The 12,541-nt window shown below is 40.2% G+C and overlaps 1 protein-coding gene across 3 annotated transcripts in view; it reads left to right on the top strand.

Moving 5' to 3' along the window:
- The window catches only part of LRRN2 (leucine rich repeat neuronal 2), a 213,565-nt gene that overhangs the window by 124,577 nt on the left and 76,447 nt on the right, over positions 1-12,541 (top strand). The window contains exon 1 of one of the 3 annotated variants that reach the window (XM_060772972.2): positions 7,476-7,494. The exons of the other annotated variants lie outside the window; for them this stretch is intronic. The gene's annotated coding sequence lies outside the window, so the exon portion shown is untranslated. Of the gene's footprint in view, positions 1-7,475; positions 7,495-12,541 lie in introns of those variants that run through there. 3 annotated transcript variants of the gene reach the window in all.

Below are 12,541 nucleotides of genomic sequence, written 5' to 3'. Positions count from 1 at the left end.
AGAATCTTTTGTAATTATAGTCAGAAATATTTGGAGCTTGTTTTCCCATGGGCTATTAATCTCCTGACCAAGTAGTAGCTACAGTGTGCAGGACAATAAGACTTCTATAACCACAGCACCATGTCTGAATTCATTACCAGCACCTGTGGGAAAATGGTATCTCTAGGTATTTGCTCACTTTTCCAAGCAATTCTGTGTTATGTTTCTCCTTGGAGACATCATAAAGTTGCCCAAAGTTGCAGCGTTTCTCAACCTGGGGGTCGAGACCTCGGGGGGGGGGAGGTTGTGAGGGGAGTTTCAAAGGGATCACCAAAGACCATCAGAAAACACATATTTCTGATGGTCCCTGTAAAGAATCAGGGAAGGCCACCAGTTTGTAACGAAGCATGCACCTATATACAGTCCTCTGTCAACACTTTAATATCTGAAATGCTCTGTGTGTTGTAAAACAAAAGCCTCTTGGCTTTGAATCACAGGCTGGAGTCTCTCTTGTATGAAACAAAGTATCAATGTTTATTCAAATATTCCAAGCTCCAAACGATTGTGGTTACAATTACTATTTTTGTTGCGAACTTGAGTTTCAGTCACGTATAATATACTTGTTGCACTTTCCTGAAATAGGCTTTCAATATTTCTCATTTATCAAGATGGTATTTGCTAGGCCTGGGTAACAACGGAAAAATTTGTTTCTAAAATCGATTTGTATTTGGGGGTTTTTTTTTGTTTCGATATTTAAAATAATTACAAAATTTTCCTTTTAAAAAGTTCGATATTTACGAAATTTCGTAAATGGTAAAAAATTAACGAATCGATTTCCGAATCAATAACGAATCGATTCGTTAATGGCGGACGCGACCACGAAATACGCTAAAAAACCTCCAAAACCTTCTGAAGCTTCCCTCTCCCTCTGTTGTTGACTGTTGGTGTGATATTATAATTTTTTTTCACTAATTAAACCATAAAACTGGCCCAGACATGCGGAAATAATAATGAAACGACCTCAAAACAATAACGAAACGAATACAATATCGAAATACGAAGCATTTACAAAACGTTTTTGAAAATTCGTTTTTTTTAAATAATTGCTCCAGAATGGTTCGTTATCGTTTTGTAATTGAAAAAATTAACGAATTATTAACGAATTACGAATTAACGAAACGAAACTGCCCAGCCCTAGTATTTGCTTTACACATACAGGACTAAAAGTACTTTCCGATTCAAGCACCACTGGCTTTTCTTTAGGTTCCCAAAACTTGTACTCTATTTGACTAGCGGCTTACTTTTCTAACAGGATTTATTAACTACCATTCATGAACAGGAATCCCTAACTCTCTGTCCTTCACAAACTGCAATCCCTACTCAACTAACTCTCTTTTTAAAACTCTCCCTCTAACTCCCCTCCTTTTTGAACTTAACTCCGCCCCTTTAGAATGTTCGGCCCTGCTCTTCCCAAGTGTCATTTTGTCTCCCAACCTGTTGAAATCCTGGGGCTATGCTAATCTGCATATGACCAATCAGCCTCCATATGCAAATAAATCCTGTCCCTCTGTTGCTATCCTCTCTTGTCTCTAATCTTCCTTATCTGCCCCCTGCGAACATAGATCTATGCACTAAAATTTCATATAGAGTAACAAATTCGCTACAGTCCCTTTGGCAGATAACATTGAAGATCTCTCTACCTACCTTTCTCTTCTTTTTTGGAAACATACAATAAATCTTCCCACCAAAAGCCTTCCTCCCGTTGTGATTGACCTGTCTCTCAACCAAGGGGAGGACTGTTTCTGATACTCAAAGTGGGGACGGGAGATCAGGCATGCTCAGCACATGGCAGCATGGTGTGCATGCTCAGGCAAAGTAGAGAGTGAAAGGAAGGAGGAGGCTCATGCCAGCGAGTCCCTTCAAGGCAGGGGAGAAAGCGTCCATTCAGTGTGGGACTGAGGGTGGCCCAGCAGCATCAGAAGGAGGAGGAGCAGCAGAAGCAGCTTAGGTAATTAATGCTATTTACTGGTGGGGGGAATCAGTCTTTACTTTTGTTTTTATTAATGTTCCCATTAGAAAATGCATAAGTATGTGGGTGAACTACAACTCCCAAAATCCCACCAGTATTCACAGTTGGCCATGTTGGGTCTGTGTGTCAAGTTTGATCCAGATCCTTCATCAGCTGGGTTCAGTGCTCTTTGGATATGGGTGGACTACAACTCTCATATTCCAAGATCAATCACCCCCAAACTCTCCCTGTATTCACAGTTGGCCATGTTGGGTCTGTGGGCCCAATGCCCATCATCACTAAGAGTCACAGAGTTCTCTGGATGCAGGGAGAACTACAATTACCATCATGTTGAGTCAATATCCCCCCCCCCCCCAAAAAAAACTCCACCAGTATTCATAGTTGGTTATATTGGGTATTTGTGCCAAGTTTGGTCCAGATCCATCAGTTGGGTGCACGTTGCTCTGTCAATGAGGGTGAACTACAATGCCCAACCTCTCACATCAGTTCCCTCAAAGCCCCATCAGTATTCAAAGTCTGGCATGTTGGGTATATGTGGCAAGTTTACTAGTTCCATCACCAGTTTGGTAGAGTGCTCTCTGAGTGTTGGTGAACTACAGGTCCCAAAATTCAAAAACAGCCCCATTGTGGCCCAATTTTATCATTGGTGGGGTTCAGAGTGCTCTTTGATTGTAGGGGAACTATAAACTATAAATCCCAGCAACCACAACTCCCAAATGACAAAATCAATACCCCCCTCCCCCCCCCCCCCCCCCCGGAACACCACAGTATTCAAATTTGGGCATATCAGGTATTTGTGCCAAATTTGGTCCAGTGAATGAAAATGCATCCTGCATATCAGATATTTACATTACAATTCATAACAGTAGCAAAATGACAGTTATGAAGTAGCAATGAAAATAATTTTATGATTGGGGGTCACCACAACATGAGGAACTGTATTAAGGGGTCGCAGCATTAGGAAGGTTGAGAACCACTGCCATAGACGCCCTGGCAAATTCCTAGATCTTCCAGGCTGACTCTATAGTATGCCAGGACCTGAACTCAAGTAATTTAATGGCACTTTCAGGTAACCACAGTCCAGCTGGGAACTGTGGATACATTCCCGGAGGTCCTGCTGTATAGTTCTGAATGTGTTTAATGTAATTCTTCATATTTTCAAACCTTCAGGATACACATGAAATGATGCTTTAGTTCTGGCCCACATATTCTTTTGAAATAATTCTCTTTATAAAAATACATTTCCCTGTACTCTGATAAAAGCTTGTGTTCATATATAGTTGTCAACCATTTATACATTTTTATTAACATAGAATATCTTCCTCCCGGAATTTCTAGAGTTCTGGAATTGGCAGTCAATCATGGGTGCCACATGGGTGCCACTGGAAGTATTAGTTCCATATTTGGCACATCATAGAAATCTGTATCTAACAAAGTAAAAATGGAAGGAAGAGAATCAGAGAATTAAAGTGGTAATATCATAAGTCATAGCCTTACTACTGAAATGGGAAACTCATTTTCTACAAGGCTATGCATAAGGAGAATCTGGTCATAATAAATTTTAATCTGCCTCCTTTTATTTTAAAAACAAAAACAAATAAACTTGGTAGTGTGTACAGTGGCACAATACATTAACAGAACCTAAAAATTACACAACCAATTACACTATAAAATTATATCTAACTTTAAAAAAATTAAATTATTTCAGATCATAAAAGCAAGAGCCCCAGTTTACCATGCTCCCAAAGGTTCACTAAAAAAATAAATTCAAATAAGCTAAATTGCAAATATCCAAAAGTACCAGCCAACCTGCCAAGACCAGAATACAATGGTGATATCTAATTGAGTTGAACTAACTGGCTATCAATGAACTGGCTATCGTTCTTTAGTCCTCCTCCTCTCCATTTGCTAAAGTACACAGGTGGGTTTTTAATAGTTTTTTGAAGGAGAGGAGGGAAGGAGCTGTTCTTATCTCTTTTGGGCATTCCAGAGCTTGGGAGCAATCACAGAGAAGGCCTCTATCATACTTGGAATGAGGTGGGACTGAGACTAGGGCCTCCTCCGCTGATCACAGTGTCCGAGTAGGTCTATAGTGTAGGACCAGGGTTTGAATCCACACTGAGTGATCTTGGACAAGTAACAATATCTTATCCTCAGAAGGAAGCAAAGGCAAACCCTCTGTGTACAAGTCTTGCCAAAATAATTTCAGGATAAGTTCAGTTTAGGTTCACCATAATTAAGAAATGACTTGAAGGCACACAACAATTATAAATTAGAGACCATCAAGATCCCCAGTCATCACTTGCCCTGCTCAGGTCTTGTAGACTTAAAGGACCTCATCACATGGAGTTCCTTGAGCCGGAGGCCATTTGGGTAGCATTGGAAACCATCAGCCCCTTACCATCCCACATGGAAACCTATCAGTTCCTGGCTTGATCATGCTCTGTCCCTGGCTTGCTCTACGAGAACATGGATAATCACTTGTGTTCTCCGGGCTTAGCATGCTGCCAAGATGCATTGTGCACAGAGCCAGCATGGAGCCCTGCTGGAACTAGCTGTGTCATGTGATGGGCTCTGTCCTAGCTGTATCTTGGCAGCATCCTAGAATGGGCAAAAAGCCCATGTGATGAAGTCCAAAGTTGTGGCTGCCTTGATTTAATCTGTCTGTAATACAATCTTCATCTTTTCTATTGTCCTCTACCTCACCAAGCATCATTGTCTTTTCTAGTGAGTAATGTTGTTTCATGATATGTCCAAAATACGACATTTGCAGTTTAGTCATCTAAAGAACAATTCAGGCTTGATTTGGTCAAGGACCCACTTATTGGGGGTTTGGACTATTTGTGGCATCTGCAGAATTCTTCTCCAGCACCACATTTCAAATGAGTTGATTTTCTTCCTAGATAATTTTGACTTTGACATTAAATAATACACTTGGAGATCTTGTTTAGTTCCTTCATAGCTGCCTTTTCAAATCCTAGCCTTTTTTTCTGATTCCTTGACTGTAGACTGTAGACCTGAATATAAGCCGAGGCACCTAATTTTACCACAAAAAACTGGGAAAATGGATTGACTCGAATATAAGCCGAGGATGGGAAATGCAGCAGCTACTGATAAATTTCAAAATAAAAATAGATACCAATAAAATTATATTAATTTAGGCATCAGTAGGTTAAATGTTTTTGAATATTTACATAAAATTGTAATTCAAGATAAGACTGTCCAACTTTGATTAAACCATTATTCTAACCTTCTTCAATGTAAATATGCTTACATGTCCTCCAATAATAATAAAGTAAAATAATAATAATAATAATAATAATAATAATAATAATAATAGAGTAAAATAATGGAATGTAATAATAATAATACAGTAAAATAATAAATGTAACAATAACAATAATAAATAGAGTAAAATAATAAATGTAATAATAACAACAATAATAAAATAATAAATGTAATAATAATAACAACAACAAAGTAAAATAATAAATAACATATAAGTATAAGCCGGGGGAGACTTTTTCAGCCTAAAAAAAGGACTGAAAAACTAGGCTTTTACTCGAGTATATACAGTAATTGTCAAGGTATAAAATATGTCAAAGTCTTTGCCATCTTATTTAAATGTATGTAAACTATTTGTGAGAGAGCCAGTGTGGTGTAATGGTATGAGTATTAAACTATGATTCTGGTGACTATTATTTAAATCCATTGGGTGATCTTGGGCACTCACCACCTCTCAACCTCAGAAGAAAACAAAGAAAACCCTCCTTTAAAGAAATCTTGCCAAGAAAACCCCATGAAAGCACACCATAAACCAAAAGTGACTTGAATACATAAAACAACACATTATTTGCTTCTTAATGTTCAGTTGTTATTCTGACTTTACACTTTCATCCTTCCCCTTCTTTGATAGTCTTTGCTATCTTCTGTTAGTAATGTGATATACTCGGCATATCTTAAATCACTGGTATTCCTTCCTCCAATTTGGATGGGTCCTTTAAAATGCAGACTAAAATCTAAAGCAGATTTACTGTTCTGCTGACATGGAAGCCATCAGTCACCACTGGTGTGTAGCCAGTCATTAGAAAAGTTTCCTTTCTTGACTACATATTTCCCTAGCCAGCATGGCAAGTGACTTTGATAGAAGTGGGTGGGTGGGGGAATCTGGGAGCCATAGTCTAGAAAAGTAACTTTTCAAAGTTCCGCCTCTATTGGCTATTTCTGTCCTTATTGATCATGTTGGGATCACAGAGAACTTGATATATTGTTAAATAAAATCTCTATGGAAAGCTCAGAAAGGGCACTTTGTCTTCTTTCTATTTATTCCCCTCTCTTCAGAGTCTTTTTTTCCACAGTGAAGGAAAGAAGGCATCCCAGGAGGGCCCTTGCTTCCTTTCCAGCCCAGCAGTCTTTCTCTTGGATGGCTTTTGCTACTTATGTTCCCATTTATAAATATCTAAACCCTCATGGTGCCACCAATGCTAGAAAGCAGGTATTATATTCTGTGGCAGAAGTAAGCTGCTTTGGAATTCATGTCTTATCAGAACTCAGCCATCTGTAAAGCTCTTAAAACACAATGTGATGTAATCTGTTGCAGCCTAATTCTTTTTTATTTTATAAGACAGGCTCATCTGCAGAGAGAAAGCATAATTTTAATATGCAGTGAAAAAGAAATGTCCATTCTGGTTGCCAATTCAGCATCATCCCAAGCCCTTAGGTTTCTGGGCAAGACTAGAGGTGGTTCAGATGGCTGTCCTTAAGCATTATTCATAAACCACCAACAACAGTTGCTCAGAACTTGTCATTCAAACACATAGAGAAAGAGAAGGAAGGAGAGAGAGGGAGAACATATTTTCTTGTTTCGGAATGAAGGCAGAAATTTTAGTTAATGGGGCTTTTCCCTAAATGAAGTGAATATTAAGGAACATTTGATTTTGCCTTACTTGCTTCTGCCCAGTAGATGGATGCTTAGCAGAGTGGAAGTAAGAAAGAAATTAGTATACAGTGTTCCCTCACTTATCGAGGGTGTTACGTTCTAGGACCACCCATTATAAGTGAAAATCTGCGAAGTATATATATATATATATATATATATATATACACACACACACACACACACACACACACACACACAGACACACATACACACACATACATACACACACACATACACAATCTCAAGCTTGATGCCTCTCCCAACTTTCTTTCCCTGCACGCTGGTCTCCCCTCCCCCCTCCTGACCCCAGCATGCTCTCTCCTTCACTCATGGTCTTCCTCTTCCAGGCCAAGCTCCTCCAGAGGCAGGGCAGGGGCAGTTCACAGGGCCAGCAGCAGCAGAGGGGTCACCAAGACAGGGCGATGGCTGCCTCACCCTGCTCCTTGCTCAGGCCATGAGCCGCTATGGCAGTAGCAGCAGCAGCAACAGAGAAGCCTGGTCGACCTCCACATGGAAGTCTGGGCCTGAGGCAACATGTGGGAGCCAGGTAGGAAGACCTCATCCTCCTCTTCTTCTCTGAGGTGCTGTGGGGAAATGTGGGATGAGCAAGGCCTCATCGGGGAAGGAGGAGGAGGAAGAAGAGGAGGAGGCAGCATCTACGCTGGAGAAACAATGGATATACAGTCTTCTCTCGCTACTTGTATATTTTAAATTCATTTTTTAAAAACCGCAAAATAGCGAGCCTGCTCAAAGCGAACTGCCCACAAGAGAGAATTTGCAAGCTGCAGCTACAAATCTATTAATCCTTGCAAACTTTTACAGCTGCTGTTCTATTACCTGACATGAAGATTTGCACACAGTTTGTTTCTTTTGTCAGAGCTGAGCCCATCAAAATTGGAGAATTTGCACCTTCATCTGCTGCCTGATTATGACATGTGAAAACTGGAGATTCAAGAGCCAAGTCTTTAATATTACCCAACCTTTTATTTAATTATGCAATTAACTTTTTTTTCATGTCAGGAGCAACATGAGAAACTGCAAGTCACTTCTGGTGTGACAGAATCGGCTGTCTGCAAGAATGTTGCCCAGGGGACACCGGTATGTTTGATGTTTTACCACCCTTTAGGGAGGCTTCTCTCATGTCCCCACATGGGGAGCTGGAGCTGACAGAGGGAGCTCAACCTGCTTTCTTTGGATTTGAACCACTGATCTGTTAGTCAGCAGTCCTGCCAGCACAAGAAGTTAACCCATTGCACAACTGGGGGCTCCAGCAATTAACTAATTAGGTATCAGATATTATCACATTTGACATCTGCTGCTCCATCTCCTCTTTTACCTTTTTGCAAGACTGAAAAATGCAGTTTTCCCATGCTAGTCTTCTGGTTTTAGTTCCAGAAGAAAAGAAAAAGTTCCCAGGATTCTTTGCGTAGAAAATGGACAGAGTCACACATGGTTATCCATGTGTAATGATCTGAGGCATCTCTCATTTTTGAACATTTTTGTGCTTTCCGAACACATTCCATGGGCAACTGAACTCAAAGCTGTACAAAGCAATGTTTCTCTGTGACTTGGACTAAGAGAAAAAAGCAGATGGCACAAGGTCTCCTGCATTCCCCACATAAGGAGATGCTTATATTATGAGCACATTCTCATAATCACTCCAAGCCATGCTGAAAAATCATGCTCTTCCACACACAAAAATGGCTCGATTCCCAAAGGGTTCTATTCCAGTTTGAGTCAGTTGTATTTTCCCAGTTTTGTACACCGGAAAATACAATAGATGATAGCGCTATCTATCATCTGTCTGTCCATCTTTCTATCATCTATCTACCATTTATTTATTTTTAACTGTCTTGTTGTTTATTTGTTTAGTCACTTCCGACTCTTCATGATCTCATGGATCAGCCCACACCAGAGCTCCCTGTCATCCGTGGCCATCCCCAGCTCCTTCAAAGTCATTCCAATCAATTCAAGATACCATCCAGCCATCTTGCCCTTGGTCGGCTCCTCTTCCGTTTTCCTTCTATTTTCCCCAGCAGCATTGTCTTCTCCAAGCTTTCATGTCTTCTCATTAGGTGGCTAAAGTATTTCATCTTTGCCTCTATTATCTTTCCCTCCCGTGAGCAGTCTGGCTTTATTTCCTGAAGTGTGGACTGGTTTGATCATTTTGCATCCAAGGCACTCTCAGCATTTTTCTCCAGCACCACAGTTCAAAAGCATCTGTCTTCCTTCACTCAGCCTTCCTTATGGACCAGCTCTCGCATCCATAAGTTACTACGGGGAATACCATTGCTTTAACTACGTGGATCTTCATTGCCAGTGTGATGTTTCTACTCTTCACTATTTTATCGCAATTGCTCTCCTCCCAAAAAGTAAATGTCTTCTGATTTCCTGGCTGCAGTCTGCGTCTGAAGTAATCTTTGTGCCTAGAAATATAAAGTCTGTCAAAGAAAACTGCCTCCATGTTTTCTCCCTCTATTTGCCAGTTATCAATCGGTCTGGTTGCCATAATCTTGCTTTTTTTGATGTTTAACTGCAATCCAGCTTTTGCATTTTCTTCTTTCACCTTCGTATAAAGCTCTTCAGCTCCTCCTCACGTTCAGCCATCAAAATGATATCATCTACATATCAAAGGTTGTTAATATTTCACCCAGCAATTTTAACTCCATCCTTGGATTCGTCAAGGCCCACACATTGCATGATGTGTTTTGCATACAAGGTGATTAGGTAGGGTGAGAGTATACAGCTTTGCCGTATTCCTTTCCCAATCTTAAACCAGTCGGTTGTTCTGTCGTCTGTTCTTACTGTTGCTACTTGGTTGTTATACAGATTCCTCAGGAGATAGACAAGGTGGCTTGGTATCCCCATATCACCAAGAACTTTCCACAATTTATTATCTGTCATATATCTGTTTAAATATGTCTAGGTCTCCTTTAAAGACAGGCATGGACAACTACACTGGATGACAGTGTTTGTCTTTTTGTCCAAAGCTTGACCAGAAGTTGCAAGATCTGATTACAACATCTGGAGTTCCAATAGCATTTATGGGCATGAGTTGTTTCTGTTCTGCTTCTTTTACTTCACTTCACTTCACTTCACTTTATTTCTTAATTAGTCGCTCTCCACCAAGGTGCTCTGAGCGACTTACAGTCTAAAATAGCATTTACACAATATAAAAACATTCAACATAAAAACATTCAACAGTGACTATTTGGCAAATTAGATCTGATTACTTAAATGCACGACCCTTCTTTTAGAGCCCTTCAGGAATATTTTTACTTCTGGGAACCGTTTTCTACCACAAAATGGGGAAATTTTATGGGGTTTGGAGTTTCTCCACACCTGTTTCAGAACATAAGAGAACATCTTTAAAAACGTAACATTTCAATCTCATTTTTTTTAAAAAATGCACAAAATAATTTTAAATTATGCAGAGGTTAGTGAAACACTACTCTAAAACTGAATTTGAACCAATGAAAACAATTTAAAAGAATTAGCATTTAAATTCATTAGATGATTAAACATCTAATTAGCATCTATTCAAACTTTAGATATTCAAAATGTAGTTTTCTGTCTATCAAAAAGTTATTTGTGATAAATAAGATGTCAGGTTCCATTTAGTGGAATATGATGGCTATCTTTTAGAAAAGGGTTCCCCAGATTTCAAGGCATCACAATAAGGGTTCTAATTTTATGCCTTCCACAGCCAGAAGCTCATAGAAACAATCCAGAGCAGTTATCATGAATGTGAAAACAATACAGATAAAGGAGTGAATTAAATAAATGATTGTGCTCATTTTGCTAACCGAGAAGTGGGAACCAGGAGGACAGTATGACTGAGAATCTGTATAAAAATGGAGAAACATAAAGTTTTGTCACTGTGGAGTTTGCTGCTGGAGAAGGAAGACAGAGGTTAGCCAGCAAGGCAATGGCATAAGAAGTTTTTCAATTGCCAATTTAGGTTGTAGTGGAGCAATTCCTAAACTTGGTTGAAACTTGACTCACCCATATAACCTGTGCCATAAAGCTCCAACAGAACTATGGCCATTTACAGCTTTTTCTGCAGCACTTCGGCTGCCAAGCAACATGGTGGATATTAGAAACAACTGAGTTGCTCCATCTTTGGGTACATCTATGCTGTAGAATTATGCTGTTTGATACTATTTTAACTGCCCTGGCTCAATGCTATGGAATTACAGGAGCTGTCATTTTACAAGGTCTTTGGCCTTCTATGCCAACGTGTGTTGGTGCATCAAAATACTATAAATTCTAGGATTCCATAGCATTGGGCCATGGCAGTTAAAAGCTGTGTCAAACTGGACTAATTCTACAGTGTAGCTGTACCCTTTGACAGCTTTTTCTGCTGCTGCTTAGTAATCTCCTCTCCAAAGTGAAATCATACTTGTTTTGTTGAACATTTCCTCTTCTAGCCTTTCTGTTTCCTTAGTAGTGTATGGGTACCAGATAGCCTTGTTGACTAAGGGTCCTTCTAGACAGGCCTTTAATGTGAAACCTGTCTTGCTTTTACTGAAGGCATCCAAATGATATTTCCAGTTAAAGCAAATTAATGTGAAGTAAACTGGGTATTGCTGGTTTACTCCACATTAATGAAAAACTGCAACAAATACTGAAAGGTCCAGGTTTGTTGAGGTGCTGTACCTGTGGGGACTGACTTCAGGGACTGTTTCCACAGTCCCAGGGGTAATTCTCCACAACCCTACCGCTTCTTCGGGCTCTGAAAAGCCCAGAGGAGAGGGATGGCATCCACTCCCTCCCATCCAGCCCCCCATTTGGGCCCCAAAACTTATCAGAAAGGCTTACCAGCAGCACAGGCCTCTCCCTATAGTACTCCTGGTGCAAAAAAAAATGGCACTTCAAGAGGTGGGGGGGGGGAGGAAGAGGGGATTCCCCCCCCCCCCCAAAATGATGCATCACTTTCCCATGCCAGAAGGGCTGTAAGAAGAAGCCTGAGCTGCTGGTAAGCCTCTCCAGTAAGTTTTGGAGCAGAAATGGGGGTTTTTTTTTGGGGGGGGGGCGGGGGGGCTGGATGCAATCTGCCAAAGGTAAGCCTAAACTTAGGGTGTGGGGTGGAGACTGAAATCCAGGAAAAACCAGGTTATTTTAACCTGCTTCCTCCTGGATTTCGGTATAGTGTAGAAGGGTCCTAGGTATGAAATATATTAAATGGTTGGTGAGATTCCCAAGGTTACCAAAAGCAAATAAAATATTTACCAGTCCTTTGATGGCAGAGATGAAGAAGGATAAGGGGGGAAAGAAGCAAGAGCAAGAAGACTGGCAGCAGCAATAACAACACTTAAAGAAAGGGCAAGAGACAACAAATCAGTCTAGATGCTGGTTGTGCTTCTTGACTGTTTAAGAATTCTACAAGATAACAAGGTAAAGCCAGCTGTGGCTGTTTACTGAACAAAACTCCTTGGCACCCCCCCCCCCCATCCTTTTTTGCATCTTTAAAGTAAACAGAATTAGTAATATCAGCCTTGCTACATGGAGAAACAGAGACCGACAAAGAGCATCACATGGTATCAAGTTCAGGAGATGTAATGAAAAAATGGCAAGACATTAAGTGTTTAAAA

The sequence above is a fragment of the Anolis sagrei genome, chromosome 4, assembly GCF_037176765.1.
Source record: "Anolis sagrei isolate rAnoSag1 chromosome 4, rAnoSag1.mat, whole genome shotgun sequence".
In the NCBI taxonomy this organism is placed as follows: Eukaryota; Metazoa; Chordata; class Lepidosauria; order Squamata; family Dactyloidae; genus Anolis; species Anolis sagrei.
This window is presented reverse-complemented; position numbering and strand designations above follow the sequence as displayed.